The sequence below is a fragment of the Trachypithecus francoisi genome, unplaced genomic scaffold, assembly GCF_009764315.1.
Source record: "Trachypithecus francoisi isolate TF-2019V2 unplaced genomic scaffold, Tfra_2.0 Lachesis_group19, whole genome shotgun sequence".
Lineage (NCBI taxonomy): Eukaryota > Metazoa > Chordata > Mammalia > Primates > Cercopithecidae > Trachypithecus > Trachypithecus francoisi.
Genome location: NW_022681464.1, coordinates 5,153,340 through 5,172,192, shown reverse-complemented (window position 1 = coordinate 5,172,192; position 18,853 = coordinate 5,153,340). Strand labels below are relative to the sequence as shown.

The following is an 18,853-nucleotide window of genomic DNA, read 5'->3' as shown; positions in this document are numbered from 1 at the left end:
ATTGTGATCCTTGTTGAAAATCATAAATGTAAAGATTATTTCTGGACTCTCGAGTCTATTCTGCTGATCCATATGTCTACCCTTATGCCAGTCCCACATAGTTTTGATTACTACATTCCTTCATTCCTTCTTTTTTCCTAAGTAATATTCCACTGTATGGATATACCACATTTAAATGATCCAAACATGAGTTGTTGGACATTTGGGTTATTTCACTTTTTGGCTGTTATGAATAATGCCATGAACATTCATGTAAACATTGTTATGCAAACATATGTTTTCATTTCTCTTAGGTGTATATCCTGTGGAGTGGAATTTTTGAGTCATATGCTAACTCTGTGTTTAATCTTTTGAGAAACTGCCAAAGTGTTTTCCAAAGTGACTGTACCACTTTCCAATCTACCAGCAATAGATGGGCATTCCAATTTCTCCACGTCCTCAACAACAATTGTCAGTTTTTAAGATTATAGCTATCCTAGTGGGAATGAAATGGTATCTCATTGTGGTTTTTATTTGCATGTTCCTGAAGACTAATGATATTGAGCAACTTTTCATGTGCTTACCAACCATGTTTATCTTTTCTTTAGAGAACTGTCTATTCAAATCTTTTGCCTTAAAAAATTGAGTTGTTTATTGTTAAGTTCTAAGAACTCTTTATTTTCACTGGATACAAGTTCCATATACATATATATATATATATGTAGATATATTGTTTTTACTGGATACAAGTTCCATATAATATATATATATAGAGAGAGAGAGAGACAGAGAGAGAGAGTAGGTATGAGGAAAATATATAGTGTGTATATATATATATATATATATATACCTAGTTTGCAAATATTTTATCTTATGTTGTGTATTTTCTTTTTTCTTTATTGATGTTGTTCTTTGAAGAACAAAAGTTTTAATTTTGCTGAATTCCAGTTTTTCTATGTATTCTTTTGTCACTGGTGTATTTGGTGGCATATCTTAAAAAACCACTACCTGATCCAAGTCAGAAAAACTTATATGTTTTCTTCTACAAGTTTTATAATTTTATTTCTTACATTTGGGCTGATGGTCCCTTTTGAGTTTTGTATATGGTGTGAGGTAGGTGTCCAACTTGATTCTTTTGCATATAAATATCTAGTTGTCCCAGCATATTTGTTGAAAAGACTATTCTTTCCCCATTGAATTACCTTGGTAATTTGTCAAAAATCATAAACATATGGGTTTATTTCAGGTTTCAATTCTATTGATCTATATGTATACACTTATGCCAGTAACACATGGTCTTACTGCATCTGTGTAATAAGCTTTGAAATCAGGAATTTTGTCTTGCAACTTTTTCTGGTCAGTCATTTTGGCTAGTCTGGGTCTCTTGCATTTCACATGAATTTTAGGACTGGCTTGTGAATTTCTGCACAAAAAGCACGCTGGAATTTTGATAAGGATTACATTGAATATGTAGATCAATATGGGGAGTATTGCCATCTAAACAATAGTAAGTCTTCTTGTAATACATTAACATGGTATATCACCTTTGTCTCAACATATATGTTTTAAAATTATATCTTCATATAAGTTACCTTTTAATCACGGCTGTACTTAACAACTGGCTTATAAAATTCTTGAAAATTTACAAATTAACTCTCAGCAACAAGCCAGTTCCAGCACACCACTGCTTCTTATTGTTTTTGTATTTTAAGTATACTTCACCAGAGAGAAAAAGGCTAGCTGAACCAGGATGGAGTCTTTAGGTGGGATTCACTGCAGAAACTCAGCCTCCAAAAGGGCTGAGAGTAGGAACCACGGCCATAGGTCATCAAGGTCGCATGGCTGATGTGGATAGAAGAGATGGGCTGGGCAGCATTAGCACTAAGAATCACAACATTATCTAAGAAGGGAAGCTAGGATGACAAGTGGCAAAGCCAGCAGCCACTAAGAATGAATATCCTTCAGGGTTTGGTATCTTATGTAGCAAGAACTGCTGGTCTGGAAAGGACCTAGTTTCTCGATGGACAGGGAATTACCTGCAGGTTTTCTGACAACAAAATGATGCCCATCCAGGAATAGCCTTGGCATTTTCTAAATCATGGCAGAGGCAGGAAAATAAAGGATTTAATATCTACCTTGCATTTTCAAGGTCACTGAAAACTGCAAATGGGCAAAATCAATATCTTCCTATCAAGATTGCTGTGAGGGTTAAGCTGGGCATGGTGGCACATGCCTGTACGACTCAGCTCCCTGGGAGGCTTGAGCCCAGGAGTTTAAGGCTGCAGTGAACTATGGTGGTGCCAACTGCACTCCTCCAGCTTGGGTGACAGAGTGAGACCCCGTCTCTAAAAAAACAAACATCACCACCACCACCACCACCAAAAAATCCCCAAAAGCTGTTCTGGGGATTAAATAAAGGGGGTCAAGAAGAGGAAATTATTATGTAATAGTTTCCGTTCATTTTGGATACACCATTTTCAGTCACTGCCAACTGCCATCATTCATTTAAATCATTTATGAGAATGAATTAGCTTCTTTCTGCAACTTAAAGTCTACCCTTACCCTCATTGCTCATCTCAGACCTGCATCTCTACCACCACAATTCCTATCACACTCTCAGACCGCTGTGGAGAACAGATGCACCATCTTTCCACCCTGACTTTCTCTTCTTTATCTTTTATTTCCTTAGGGATCCAAACTATTGAGGTGGCCTACACTTCTGATTCACTGGTAGATTTATTTTCCCACTTGTATTGATTCCAACTATAAGTCCTGGAGCCTGATTCTGATTTCTGGGCTGGAAGCTGATCCCCGAGTATGAATATAAAATCTGATCAAAATAGATCCCTTTTTGTCCCTCATGAAACCTATCTGTAAATACCAACTTTAATCCTACACTCTGCAGAAGCCTCTAGTCGACTGCTTCCTAGCTTCAGGTCCTACAGTCCTTGCATCTAAAGAGGAAAGTCTCTTTGTTGACTTAATTGTACCATGTGCAAGGTGAAGCATAATAAAATCCTTTACAATTGCTCTTTGTCCTTCATAAAATTGAGTATTGCTCTTTTTTCTTCCCAAAGCTACCATTACAGAAAATGTAGTACTTCATTATCCACTGCATTAATCAATAATGATTTAATGTATGAACTAGTTGTTGCAGGTGAGTAGGAACTATATGGGCCAGTGGTGTTGGGGTAAGAAGAATTTACCAAGACAGTTGTAGGTAAAGTAGACTTATTAGAGAAAGTATAAAAATATGTTGCAAGAGTGCAACAGGCAGATTAGTAAGAGAGAAGCTGAATGCAAGGAGACAAAGGCTTGCTAGGGATTTTATAGGGTGGTGCTGGTGCTGCGTGCTGGTAACAGCAAGGTCACATCAAGCTAACTTGCATTTTTCTATCAGCCGAGGGTCTGGTGATAGCTGGGCACAGGAAAATTGTGAGTTATTTGTGCAGGAGGGCTCCTCTGTCCTGGACCAGGAAGAAAGGCAGACTTATAGCTTATCTGCTTTCTCTTTTTGCTTTCCCTTGGTCCTGCCAGCCTGACTCCTTTTCTCTAATTGAGACTCCATATTTCCCCTGTCCCAACCCCCTGACAAAGGAACAATGACAAATCTTTGGCATGTGGGTGAGGGTCTTTCAACTGCTTTCTGCTGACCAGAGGTGTAGAGTTGGCCTTACCTAGGATTGTTGTCAATTAGGAGGTTACATGGGCCTAAATCCCTAAGTTTGGAGTTACATTGGGCAGGGTGGCGTGGGACCATGGGGGAACAGCATTTGCAGCCTAAAATTTTGTCCTGCTACATCCAAAGGAGAGTCATGGAGTTCTCTTAGTGGCTGATGCCCTTGCTATAGTAACATTTTGGTTTGAAATTGTTGTATCCTAGAAGACACAAAATGAGATATTGCATTAACAATACATGGTGCAAATACACAAACTAACATGAGCATTATTATAGGTGGGAGAAGTGGGGCAACCCATGGCCAAACCCAGCTGGAGAAACTTTGAAATAGTTGTGTCAAAAAGGAATTTTGAGGAACTCCTTTTTGAAGGCCCTCTAAAATCTTGATGCTCTTTTTGATCCTTTTAAAACTTTCTTCTACCTGACCTGAGGTATTGATGGAAAAGCAACAAGTTTCATTTAATAGTATACAGGTGCCCCCTGCCTCAGTAGTAAGCACATTCCAAATCGGTTGGTTCTGCAAGACAACCCCTGCCAACAAATTTAGGGCCTGTTGTTGGGCCTTGATGGCTGTGACCATAGCTTCCCGAGACTGCTGTACTAGAATGGTGAGATAATGAATACAGCACTTAAGCATGGGTATACCTGCCAACCAAAAGATTGCATGGGCTACAGAATTTCCTAAACCATTCCTCTCTATGGTGGGATTGTCAGTGGTGAGCACACCAAATGATAGGATGTTGATTAAGCTGCATTTCTGTTTCCTTTCTCCTGATGGCCTTTGGAGGGCCCAACTTATGAAGGATCCTAAATTTGGAACTTGGTCAGAGGATATGAAGCCTGAATAGTTATATATTTGAACCCCAGGTATTGCTGCAACTATAGTGCAAGTACCTCTCCATTTAATAGGCAAGTTTAGAAACATTGTGGATTTGCATAAAAAGAAGAACCCAGTTCCTTTTAATAAAATTCCTTAGGAGGGACCTTGTAACCAGGCATAGATGTGGTTAGTTTCGGTTTGCGTATAATTTGCATAGAGGGATTGCATGGTCCCCAAGAATCAAATGTGGATGGGTGGTGACCCAAAAAGTAGTCATCCATGCGTAAGAGGGTGTGATATGGTTTTGTTCTGTGCCCCCACCCAAATCTCATGGCGAACTGTAATCCCCAGTGTTGGAGGAGGGGCCTGGTAAGAGATGATTGAATCATGGAGGTGACTTCTCCCTTGCTGTTCGTGTGATACTGAGTAAGTTCTCACGAACTCTAGTTGTTTAAAAGTATGTGGCACTTCCCCCTTCTCTCTCTTACCAGGCATGTAAGACGTGCGTTATTCCCCTTTGCATTCCGCATTCTGCCATGATTGTAAGTTTCCCGAGGCATCCCCAGCCTTGCATCCTATACAGCCCACAGAAATGTGAGTCAATTAAACCTCTTCTTTGTAAATTACCCAGTCTCAGGTAGTTATTTATAGTAATGCAAGAATAGACTAATACAGGGGATAAAAGTTCGGCTTGTTGTATTATGTAAATGTGGGGCCTGACAGATAAGGTTTTTAAATATGAATGAGATAAGGTAAAATCAAGAAAAAGCTGTAGACATATTAGTGAGGTTGAGAAGTTGTCCAGTTCTCGACCCCTATTCCCATATATTCCATCCCAGTTGCTGAACTGTTTATAGGCATAAAGGAATCATTATAAATTTTGCTGGCATTATCTTTTTCTTTCCCCATCATAGGGAAAAACTGTGGATATGCACATTGAACTCATCAGAGTCTAATTATATGGCTCCGGTTCCCACTTTGTTTGATTATAATTGAGGGTAGAATTGCAATGGGCTGTGTTAAAATGCCTAGAAAAGGGCCAGATCCCTCGGATTTTCTGATGCAGAGGTGAGCCTTACAGGCCATCTCTGGTGCCTTCCCAATCTGGTCTGTCACGGTGGATGACTGCCACGAGGGATTGATTGGCCTAGGTTCCCCTCCTAAACCTGTGTTTTTGGTGTGCCTGTAAATGGTGTAGTTGAATCCAGAGTATCGGACTTGTTAATAATTTCTTCTATAGATAGCGGGGCTGCTAGGAGTATAATGTTATCCTCGAGTGCCTGTCTGCATGGGCATATCCAGCAGTTAGTGCTGTGCGTTATGTTAGCAACCTGACATTACTGGGAGGAGTAAGTGCCTGGCTCCAGCCATGGAGACAACAGTTAGCCATGATAAAATAAAAACAGAGCTACATTTAAAGAAAATGACAATATATAGTAAACTCAGGGAGATAGGAGAGAAGAAGGGCTGTAAAGAGTATGAGAAAAACAGTTAACCAAATACCTAGTACCTGAGCACATTGATGTTGCGGTGTGGGGGAAAATGACATTACTAGGATAAATATGAAAAAAATTAATCTGGGTGGTAGTCTTGGAGGTTCCCCTGCAAATATCAATTGTATACTACCTCTCTTATAAAAGCATCAGTATTGGAGGCCATGGCAGGCGGATCACGAGGTCAGGAGATCGAGACCATGGTGAAACCCCATCTCTACCAAAAATACAAAAAATTAGCTGGGCACGGTGGCGACCGCCTGTAGTTCCAGCTACTCGGGAGGCTGAGGCAGGAGAATGGTGTGAACCCGGGAAGCAGAGCTTGCAGTGAGCTGAGATCGTGCCACTGCATTCCAACCTGGGTGACAGAGTGAGACTCCATCTCAAAAAAAAGGGGAAAAAAAGGTATCAGTATTAAGAGGGTGAACTTGCTCAAGAGAGGCAGGTGAATAATTACTGAGAGCCTGTAGTATTAGCTTGGTGCAAAAGTAACTGCAGCTTTTGCCATTAATTTTAATATAATTGAATAAAAAGACTCAGCTTTAAGAATAAGGTCTAAGAGAGGTATTGGATTTATTTCTATTAACTTTAAGGGAGGTTAAAAAATTCTAGGTTGTTTGGTTAAACAAAACCTCTTTTACCTTTTTTTAACTTTAAAAGAGTTTTTAATGTTCACATTCTAGTTCGACCATAAATAATGAGTCTTATCTCAGTACCAGCCACTTCGTAACAGCAGATTTAAAGCAGGGAGAGAAAGAGAGGAAAATAGAGAGCTTTAAAAGATTCTACTTAAGTCTGTGACGTGGGTTAACCATTTGAGGTCTGAATTTTTCTTGTAATTTGCCTATCAGTTTAAAGTGTACACAAAAATGAGCCATAATATGTAATCAGCTGTAGTTTCAAAGGAAACAACAAAATTAGAAAATAGGATGTTTGAAACCGTTTTTTCCTTTTTTTTTTTTTTTTTAATAGAGATGGGGGTTTCACAATGTTGCCCAGGCTGGTCTCAAACTCCTGGGCCCAAGCGATCCACCTACCTCGGCCTCCCAAAGTGCTAGGATTACCGGGATGAGCCACCACGCTCAGCCTGTTTTTCCCTTATAAGTCTGAGCCCCTGGATTGAACAGAAAAAGAGAAAAAGAAAAGAAAGGAATGCAGAGGAAGAGATGAAGCTTTACAGGAGCGCTTGTGAGCCTTTCAGCCACTGCATGGTGCGGGGCCAGCACCCCTGCCACCCTTGTTTATCTCGTGTCACAGAAAACCTCAGCACCCCAGACCTACACAGTATGGAACGAATTCCTTCCACCCCTGCAAGTCACTCGTTAAGGTGAGCTGTTTACAGGTGGAGTAGAGAGCCCCGGCAGCTTAAGGCCATCAGGTGTTGGCATTTTGTCCTGGGGGCCTTTGGTTCTTACAGCAGTGCTGTTTCTAGTGGTCAAGCTTGTGGCAGATGGGGGCAAACCACGCAGGGCTTTTTCCATTTGTTTTATTGGGCAGTTTGCTTTTCAGTGGCCTGGCCTTTTGTACCAATGGCAATAACCTGGAAGAGTGTTCTTAGGGAAACCTGGAAGGGGCTGGTGCTTGTAAAGCAGCCAACAGTTGAGTCTGTGTTTTGCCTCTGCATTTTTTTTTCTTTCTAACCCTGTTCTACTCTTGCTTATAAATGACTGAGGAGGCTAATTAGAGGATTTTCTGTATAGGGGCCATGCTGTAGTACACAAGAAAAATAGACATTGCTTTTGAAGAGTCTGAGGGTTAAATTTTTCTTAATGTTTTAGGACGCAACCAGAGGCGAATCTGAAGAAACAGACGGGGTTTGTCTCATGGTGAGACTGGAAAATGAGCCTCTCGGTGCTAACTGAACCACACTTCTACGTGGGGCATCCCACCAATGAAAAGGGTTCCACTCAGGTCTGCTGAGGGACTCAGGTGCACTTTCTAAAGGGATGTCCCACCTATTAGAAAAGACCTTTCAGCTGCCTGGGGGCCTCACACTGGGTGATCAGCCCAAGTACGAGGGAAAAGGGCGAAGGAAGAGCTCTGTCTGGTGCCAGCCCAGGAGATGGGAATGGGGAAAGGAAGACTCACTGGTCTGAGGCTGTCTGAGACCACTTGATTTAGCAACGCCCAGAACAGGATGGCTCCACAGGAGAATCCAGAGTGAGAAAGAGAGGGTCTGAGTCACCTAAAACATGTATGAATTCGCGGTGGCTCAAGCCTGTAATCCCAGCACTTTGGGAGGCCGAGACGGGCGGATCACGAGGTCAGGAGATTGAGACCATCCTGGCTAACACGGTGAAACCCCGTCTCTACTAAAAATACAAAAACTAGCCGGGCGAGGTGGCGGGCGCCTGTAGTCCCAGCTACTCCGGAGGCTGAGGCAGGAGAATGGCGTAAACCCAGGAGGCGGAGCTTGCAGTGAGCTGATATCTGGCCACTGCACTCCAGTCCGGGCGACAGAGCGAGGCTCCGCCTCAAAAAAAAAAAAAAAAAAAAAAAAGGAACTTCCACTATCAGTCGTGTCACTTGTAGGGATTAGGGACTTCTGACTAGAAAAGGAGAGTCTTTTTCCCTTCTAGGCAAGGCAGCCAGCCCTGTTCACCCTTTGGCTTTAGGCAACACCGGAGAGTGACCCTGGCCAGTTATCATTAATTTCCAGAGGGATACTAGAAGCCAGCTGCTGGGAGACTGAAAAGAGAAAATAAAGTCAGGTCCCTCACCTGAAAGGGCAGTGGTGGTCAGACGCTTCCACACAGATGCCTTTCAGTCCCACCAGAGTGTAGCTCTAGCCAGAGACCTTGAGTTGTCTCTGTGCTTAGACACTGTCCACTGAGGGTTGCAAGTTGGGAAAGAGGAAGAGAGAGGACAGAGGGTTCCCCATAAAGAAAAAAGAGTTCCCCACATGGGCCACCAAAACGTCACAGATGATTAGTGACTATCTGGGGCCAGTGGCATGGTGTTAAGAAGAATTTACCAAGACAGCCGTAGGTAAAGAAAAGCAGATGTGTTAGAGAAAGTACGAAAATATGTTGTAAGGGTGCAACAGGCAGATTAGCAAGAGAGGAGCTGACAGCAAGGAAGCAAAGCCTTGCTGGGGATTTTATAGGATGGCACTTCTGCTGTGTGCTGAAGAGGGCTTTGTGCAGTACTGACAATGCCAAGATTGCAGTGAGCTAACTTGAATTTTTCTATTAGTAGAGGGTCTGGTGATAGCTGGGCATCGGAAGATTGTGAGTTATTTGTGCAGGAGGGCTATGTATCCTGGACCATGAAGAAAGGCAGACTTATAGCTTATCTGAGTTCTCTTTTTGCTTTCCCTTGGTCCTGCCAGCTTGACTCCTTTTCCCTAATTAGGACTCCACACCAGTTGTTTTCACTTTAGATTAAAAGTTCCTTGAAAACAGGGAGCAGGCCCCTAAGAGGTGAAGGGTAAACCATTCAGGGCTCATTGTATTCACTGTTCTGCCTCCACAGAGCTCTGCATACAGCAGGGGCTGGATCAATAACTCTAATTGCCTAAGTGCGGATGGAGGAGTCTGGCCTGTTGGAACTGGTCTGCACTAACAAATGAATCCAGGTTCTTAGGCCAGTAGTTCATATGGCTTGTCTGGACATAAACATTCTGCAGGAGAGGCATCTCCCTGCCATCCTGCTGCCACAGTCCTTTTATGCACCCATCCTTCCCACCCAGCAGCTGCCTTGGTTGAGGTGATAACTTTAAAGCAGTAATAATATAGAAACCAAAAATGCTCACAGTCCAATCACCTTCCACAGAGGATGCGTCACAATGTAGAGGGAGAGATCCAGATATCTTAACTGCATAGCCAACTCAAGACTTGAAGAAAGGCAGACTTACAGCTTATCTGATTTCTCTTTTTGCTTTACCTTGGTCCTGCCAGCTTGACTCCTTTTCCCTAATTAGGACTCCACACCAGTTGTTTTCACTTTAGATTAGAAGTTCCTTGAAAACAGGGAGCAGGCCCCAGAAAACAGTGCTACATCCCAATCAAGTGACCTTCTGTGACATGCGCCCACCTCCATCCCAGGAGACACTCCAAGGGTTGTCTGGGACAGTGAGAGCCTTTCAAGACTCCAGATTATGGTTGTCCAAATATGGAACTTATTTATAAGATTGGTCAAACTGATTGTGGTGGATGAGGAAAGGTTTTCCTTATCTTTCAAACAACTCATACCCAGTCACCCTCTCCCATTAAATGGAACCATGACTGTTGAGCTGGGCTGAGCCTAGGGTCCCATGTGTATCCCCAAAGGCATTGGTACTACAAGGACAATGTTGAGAGTGGGACCTGTCAGCTTTTGCTGCACAATGGCAAACAGCTGGCTGGACACTTCTGGTCCTTGAAGGACATGACCGTTTGGTTGTCATGGCAGCCCCATGTGGAGAAGGGTGATTCTCTGAGAGGGAAGGCCCACCGGAAATGGGCCCCATCACCATGGGAACCAAAGAGACCAGGACCTGCCATTCTGTCTCATGCAAGTAGCCCGGCCTGCACTGTCCCGGGAAGCCCCACAGCCCGGATGGCCCTCAGGGGAGCCCTTCACCGTTGCGGGAAAAACCAAGTTGGTGGCAGGAAGAGCCCACAGCCCAGCCGATCTCACTGTGGAAAAACTTGACCCTCCGCCTTCATTTCTGGGGAGGCAGATGGTAGAGCTGGGCCTCGCAGGCCCATGCCCGGGGCAGGTGGGACGAGGAGCACCCCCAAGTGGCTGTGCGGTGTCCTCACAGAAGGCAGGGAGGGCGGGGCCTTGGGGACCTTGACACAATCTGGAGCATGAGACTGAGAAACCCACCACGCAGGCCAGCTGGAGGACGTGGCCTACCTGGGAGCCAGAAGCTGGAGCCACTGGGTGCTCCCGAGGCCACCTGGAGCACATAAGGAACCTTGTGACTACAGTAGTCCCCATAGTCCCCACTGTCCTGCGGGCCTTGAGGACAAGCAGAGGAAGAGGAGGGATCCCATCTACACCATCAGAGTCGTGCTACTCAAGGCTGCTTTGCAAATTTTTCCTGTTCTCTGCCGGGAGCCACCTATTATACCACAAAAGTTTTCAATCACCATGTGGCAATTTTTCTTTCCTGGAATTTTATCAAGTGTCTTCCTGCTTTTGTCTTTGTACTTTCAAGACACTTTGTTATATATAAGGTGCCATTTATCATCTTGCTTTGTGCTGTTCAAAATACATAATTCTGGCCAGAAGTGGTGACTCACGCCTGTAATTTCAGCACTTTGGGAGGCCGAGGCGGGTGGATCACTTGAGGTCAGGAGTTTGTGACCAGCCTGGCCAACATGGTGAAACCCCATCTCTACTAAAAATACAAAAATTAGACATGTGGTGCCACATACCTGTAATCCCAGCTATACTCCGGAGGCTGAGGCAGGACAGTCACTTGAACCCAGCAGGTGGAAGTTGCAGTGAGCTGAGATTGCACCACTGCACTCCAGCCTGAGGCACAGAGTGAGACTCTGTCTCAAAATAAATAAATAAAATAAAATGTGTAATTCTTCCAGCATTTAAATTATATATAGTTATATATAAATATATAATTTAAATTATATCTGCACAAACATGCACCGACATTTAAACTATATATATGCACACACACACACATATCTGTAAACCACCAGATAAAAACAAAAATGATTGCTTCTGTTTCAATAAACCTTTTTTTCTGCCTGTAAAATTAGAAAGGGTGGCAGGTGAGGTAATTTTGTTTGAACTATATCTGCAGCCATTTAAGCCTCGTTAGAACTCTGTCATAATAAGGTAACTGATTTTGATCTCCATCTCCGAAAAAGAAGGGAGCTCAGCCCACTAGAAGAAATGTTGGATATCTGCTTGATAGAATTTTGGCAACCTCTCCATTGAGAAGTGTCAACAATAATGCGTTTATCAGATTCTAGAAAGTGAGCAACCAAAGGAACATGCCAGGAAGTCTTTCTGCCTTGTATAAATTTGTAAAAACAAGTATTGCAGACCTGAAGTACTTTGTCCAATTGCTGTGGAGAGCAGCTACAGGAACGCTTAACATTAATTGACTGTTTCAGTCATTGAGTACAAACTGGCATCAAAAGGTAATCTGGTAATTTACTTTAGATAGTTCCTCTGTCTGGACATGGGAATGATGTATGATGCCTCCAGAGGAGAACCAGGGGAACCCACCCACTTTATGGTGCATACTTGGAAGTGGGGATGTAAGGAAGCCAGAAAATAGGTTGAAAAAATTGACCATTCTGATGAGACTGAGTTGATAAAATAAGGCAACCTGTATTTGTGACCTACATTTTATATGTGTTTTCTTGTATTTTCTTGATTATTTTATGTTCTCTCTCCCTTAACAGCTAGTGAAATTATGTTTCCCTGAAAATGTCAGGCTGACCAACAGGAAATCCATGAGCCTCCTCACCTTTTCAGGGCTACCTCTGGCACCCTATAGATGTCCCAGACTCATCTTTGCTACTCCTTTCTGTGATGTTGACAAATCTTTTCTCATCTTGTCTTCAACCCGCTTCTCATTATCATTCTATCTTTTTCTCACCCTCCCTTGCATCTGTTCAGCTTTGTTCAACTGTGCGTCTTCATATATATGCACTGTCTAGGCTATGCTCTTTTGAAAGTAATGATGAAAATCCTCTTTGCATCTCTGAAAAGCTATCGTTTCATTGACAAAAAATGAACACTAAGTGGCCTTTAATTTTTTCTGATAAAACTGGAACTCTTACATTCCACTATTTTCTCCACTTATACTTTGTATATCACAAAGAAACTTTCTGTACACAGAGAGATATCAGTTTTTATGGATAGTTTTCCTCACTATGTTTTACTCAATTGAACATTTTAATCTCATTTTTCTCTTGAGACTTCCTCTTTGACCCACCCACGTGTTTAAAGTGTGTTGTTTAATCTCCAAATATTTTGAGATTTTCTGGCTTTTCAAGTTCTAGTTTGTGTTATAGTCTGACAGCACATTTTGTATAATTCCTATTCCATTAAATTTGTAAGCTGTCTTTTACGGCCCAGAATACAGTCTACATTGGCAAATGTCTGTGTGAGCTTGAGAAGAATGTGTATTCTGCTGTTGTTGGATGCAATATTCTGTAAATATCAATTAGTAATGGTTGATTAATGGTGCTGTTCAGCTCAACTAAGTCCTTACTGATTTTCTATCTGCTGGATCTGTCAATTATAGATAAAGGGGTATTGAATTATCCAAACTAAGAGTGGATTTGTTTATTTCTCCTTGCAGTTCTATCAGTTTTCACTTCACATATTTTGACGTTTTGTTGTTACCTTCATACACATTAGGAATTGTTATGTCTTCTTGGAAAACCAACATCTTTATCGTTAAATAAATAATGTTCCTCTTTATCCCTAATAATTTTCCATGCTCTTAAATCTACTTTGCCTGAAATTAATACAGTGACTCCAGCTTGGTTTTGATTAGTGTTAGCATGGCATATCTTTCTCCATCCCTTTACTTTTTTATTTTTAAATTTTTATTTATTTTTTATTTTTTGAGATGGAGTCTTGCTCTGTCGCCCAGGCTGGAGTGCAGTGGCACGCTGTTGGCTCACTGCAACTTCTGCCTCCTGGGTTCAAGTGATTCTCCTGCCTCAGCCTCCTGAGTAGCTGGGACTACAGGCACACAGCACCACATCTGGCTAATTTTTGTATTTTCAGTAGAGACAGGGTTTTGCCATGTTGGCCAGGTTGGTTTCAAATCCTGACCTCATGTGATCTGCCTGCCTCAGCCTCCCAAAGTGCTGAAATTGTAGGCATGAGCCACCACACCCAGCCAATTCCTTTACTTTTATGTTCTTATGTTTAAAGTCAGTTTCTTGTAAACAACAAATAATTGGGTTTTGGTTTTTCATTCACTCTGACACTGTCTTTTTTTTTTTTTTTTTTGAGATGGAGTCTCACCATGTCTCCCAGGCTAGAGTTCAGTGGTGCGATCTTGGTTCACTGCAATCTCCACCTTCCAGGTTCATATGATTCTCTTACCTCAGCCTCCCGAGTAGCTGGGATTACAGGCACATGCCACCACACCCAGCTAATTTTGTATTTTTGGTAGAGATGGGGTTTCACCATATTGGCCAGGCTGGTCTCGAACTCCTGATCTCAGGTGATCTGCCCAACTCAGGCTCCCAAAGTGCTGGGATTACAGGTGTGAGGCACCGTGCCTGGCCTACTGTCTGTCTTTTAATTGGTATATTTAGATCACTGATGTTTAAAGTGATTTTTTTATATAATTGGACCAGTATCTACCATATCTATTACTGTTTTCTATTTGTTACCCTTCTTCATTGTTTTTGTTTTTTTGTCTGACACTGGTTTTCTGCTTTCCCTGATTTTAATTGAGAATTTTATACAATTTTATTCTCTTTTAGCATATTAATTATACTTTTACAACTTTTTAAAGTGGTTGCCTTAGACTTTGCAATATACATTTACAACTACTTCAAGTCTGTTTTCAAATAATGTACTACAACTTCATGGATAGTGTATCTTATAAGAGAGTATTTCCAATTCTTTCCTCACATCCTTTATAACATTGTTATAATTCATTTCACTTATTTATAAGTTATAATTACCAAATATAGCTGTTATTTTGAACAAATTGCTATCTGTTAGATCACTTAAGAATTAAAAAATAAATTTTATTTATCTTCATTTATTCCTTCTTGAATGTTCTTCTTTTCTTTATGTAGATCTGAATTTCTCATCTCTAATGTTTTCCTTCTTTTTGAAGAACTTCTTTTAACATTTCTTGCAAATCAGGTCTACTGGTAACAAATTTCCTCAAATTTTGTTTGTCTGAGAAAGGTGTTATTTCTCCTTCACATGGAATGATGATTTTGCTGGGTACAGAATTCTAGATTGGTAATTTTTTTTTAACACCTTAGAAATTTCAATTAACTCTCTTCTTGCTTGCACAGTTTCTGAGGAGTGGTCCAGTTTAATTATTTTCCTTATTTCTCTATAGGTAAGGTGTTTTATTCCTCTGGCTTCTTTGAGGAATTTTTTGTCTTTGATTTTCTGCAGTTTGAATATGATATACCTAGGTGTGTGTGTGTGTGTGTATATATATATATATATATATATATTTTTTTTTAGAAACTGATGTTTATTTTCCATCAACCATTTTTCCATGTTGCTTAAGAGCCCATGCAAGAACAGCTTAAGACCATTTAGTGGTTGCTCCTACCCATTCAGTGGCCTGAGCAGTGGGAGCTGCAGACCAGTCTTCCATGGCAGGCTGAGCACTCCAGTCTTCAGTAGGGAACTGCTGAATAGGCACAGAGGTCACCTGTACACCTTCAGACCAGTCTGCAACCTCAGGCTGAGTAGCAGTGAACTCAGGAGCTGGAGCAGTCCATTCACCCTGAAATTCCTCCTGGGTCACTGCCTTTTCAGCAGCAGCCTGCTCTTCTTTTTCAATCTCTTCAGGATCTCTGTAGAAGTAGAGCTCAGGCATGGCCTCCCACGGGTGTTCCCAGGAAATGGTGCCACGCATGCGCAGAACTTCCCGAGCCAGCATCCACCACATCAAACCCACTGAGTGAGCTCCCTTGTTGTTGCATGGGATGGCAATGTCCACATAGCGCAGAGGAGAATCTGTGTTACACAGAGCAATGGTAGGTAGGTTAACATAAGATGCCTCAGTAAGAGGCTGGTAGTCAGCCCTGGGGTCAGTAACCACAAGAAGCCGTGGCTCCCGGAAGGCTGCCTGGATCCAGTTGGTGAAGGTTCCAGGAGTGAAGCGGCCAGCAATGGGAGTGGCTCCAGTGGCAGCAGCAAACTTCAGCATGGCCCTCTGACCAGTATTCCTGGAGGATATAACACTGACATCAGCAGAGTTTTCAATGGCAACAATGGCATGGGCCACCAGCAGAAGCTTCTCCCAGGTCCTCTTCAGATTTATGATGTAGATGCCATCACTTTTCCTTTTATAGATGTACTGGTCCATCTAGAAGTCAAGATTGGTGCCACCTAAGTGGGTTCCTGTTGCAAGGAACTTAAGGACATCCTCCTCCTTCATTTGCAGGACATCAAGGGCTCTGGACATTGTGAAAAGTTTCCCTTTAAGTTACGACGGGAATCTGAAATGAGAGCAATCCAGAACAACACCGTATGGACCCCTCTATAGGTAGCATGGAAAAAGCAGGTGTATATTTTTTATATTTATCTCACTTGGGCTTTTCTGAGCTTACTGAATCTGTTGTTTTGTATCTGACATTAATTTGGGGAAGTTCTGTCACTATTACTTCAAATATTTATTCTTCTCCTTTCTCTCTCTCTTTTTTTTCTGGCATTTCCATTATATGTATGTTATACCTTTTGTAATTCTCCCACAGTTCTTGGATTTTCTTTTCTGTCTTTTTCATTCTTTTTGTTCTTGGCATTTCCATTTTGGAAGTTTCTACTGACATATCTTCAAGCACTGATTCTTTCCTTGGCATGTCCAGTCTATTGATGGGCCCATCAAAGCATTCTTCATTTCTGCTACATTGTTTTTCATTTCTGCTGTTTCATTTTGATCCTTACTTAGAGTTTCCCTCTCTCTACTTACAGTACCCATTTGTTCTTACATGTTGCCTACTTTTCCCATTAGAACCTGGAGACATATTGTGACTGTAAGACTAATGGTAGCCATAAAGACCACTTAAGCATGCCGCAGGGATATGGCACTATGTGTTACTCAGCAGTATGATACAACCTGACCAGGGATTTCCAACCTGATATGGTGATTTCCAGAAGGCAAGGCCTAGAGCACAAGGGTACCGCTGTACAGATAAAATTTTCAGAAGCCTTAAAATAAAACTTACCCTTACAAAAATAGCTTAAACCCCCTTTATGAAAGAATTATCTGGTAATTAACCTGGACTGAACACAGATATGAAAAAAGAGGGAAAGATTCCCTAAACTCTGAAAATGTTGTCTGGACAGAGACCTTCCCAATCAATTAGTCATCTGACCCTCCGGTTTTATCTAACCCATGCCACTGGCCTCCTTCTGCTATCAGCCTTATAAGAACTCTACCAGAACAAACTTCTTGAATAGCAGATGGTGTCTAGGACTCATCATTGGTACAGATTGAATGGAAGGGGATAATAGTATGCTTCGGAATAAATGGTATGCTTTGAATGGAGCTATTGCATCTTGGTCCGTTGGTAGAATGAGTGTGGCTGTGTTCAGGGGTCAAGATATATAACTTTTACATCAGAATGCATGTCACTGATATGTTGTGAATGTCCTGGAGCGATATTTAAGATCAGAAACATCTTGAATGGGATATTGTGTTTCCTACAATATTCTCTTGCCTGCAGAATGCAATAGTTCAAAAATTAGTCTTCAAACAATGCTGATGTCACCAAGGCTTCCTTGTTATGATGACAATAATTAGGAAATGTCTGCTTACTCACATTCTTGGGTGTTCTAGAGTTATCTGAGTGTTAGGTTAGAAAAGACTTTAATTTGAACTCCTCCACATTTCCACTCAAAAGCAGAATGCAAAACGGTCTTTGAATGTGTTGAATCCTGGCATTGTCCTGGATTCTCCATCAATGTGTGTATGCTCTGACATATACTCCTAGAACAACCTCATTTCATCATTAAATTTTGGTTCTGGAAAATATTTCCTGTCTATAATTATCCTGTACAGCTCTTCCTTAAAAGCTTTAGCACCTTCAGTATTGGCACTTCCTGCCTCACCACTGGCCTCACATTATGAAAATTATGACACTTTTTGAAGCATTGGAACTACCCATAACTTGAGGTAAACATTTGCATATATCTAGGATCATCTGCATATTCTTTTAATGTGTTGAAAAGACTTCTTGCCTTAGCCTGGATCATTAGTAGGCTAAATGGTATGTTCTTCTCTATCTGGTTTGCCATCCCGATAACAAATAATTTTTTTCATATAATCAGTTAGTCCAGCTCTTTTCTTTGTGATGAGAGTGGATTTAACCAATACTGATAATTTCACTGCATTAGTTATTTGCTTCTCATCCTTTAAGATGGTTGAGATTGTCAACTGTGAAGGTTCTAACTTATGTGCAGTGGCCATTACTGGCTTGCTGCCTTTATGCTGGGCAATTAAGTAAAATTTTACCTTAAAGAGTAATTGTGGCTGGACATGGTGGCTCATTCCTGTAATCTCAGTGCTTTGGGAAGCCAAGGTGGGTAGATCGCTTGAGTCCAGGAGTTTGAGACCAGCCTGGGCAACATGGTGAAATCCTGTCTCTACAAAAAAATTAGCTGGGCATGGTGGCATGCACCTCTAGTTCCAGCTACTCTGAAGGTGAGATGGGAGGACTGCTTGTGCCTGGGAGGCAGAGATTGCAGTGAGCCATGATTGTGCCCACTGCACCCCAGTCTGGGCAACAGAGCTAGACCCTGCCTCCAAAAAAAAAGGTAATTGCTTTCTTCTTCTTCTTTCTTCTTCTTTCTCCTTCTTTCTTCTTCTTCCTCCTCCTCCTCCTTCTTCTTCTTCCCCTTCTTCTTTCTTCTTCTTCCTTCTTCCTTCTTCTTCCTTCTTCTTCCTCTTCTTCTTCTTCAAAGCAGGAGACACAGATGGACATTGTGTATACATGATGGGATACAAAAACACAAAATTATTTGCAACACAGTACACCTTAGAGTATCAGTTGTTTACCCTTGTGATATTGTGACTGACCAGGAGGTGTGGTTTGCTGCCAGTGCCTAGCACCAAGAAAGATTATTGTGTCTTGTATTGCTAGCCCAGGAAAAGATCAAAACTCAAAATTCAAAATACAATTTCTACTTAATTAATGCATATTGCTTACACACTGTCATAAAGTCAAAAAATTATAAGTTGAACCATCTGTAGAATTC

The 18,853-nt window shown here is 41.7% G+C and overlaps 1 pseudogene across 1 annotated transcript; it reads right to left on the bottom strand.

Moving 5' to 3' along the window:
- Positions 1-15,098: 15,098 nt before the first annotated feature.
- On the bottom strand, positions 15,099-16,171 carry LOC117063900 (annotated as a pseudogene). The gene has a single exon (XR_004429157.1). The product of XR_004429157.1 is annotated as a 40S ribosomal protein SA-like (transcript).
- Between the last annotated feature and the right edge of the window lie 2,682 nt (positions 16,172-18,853).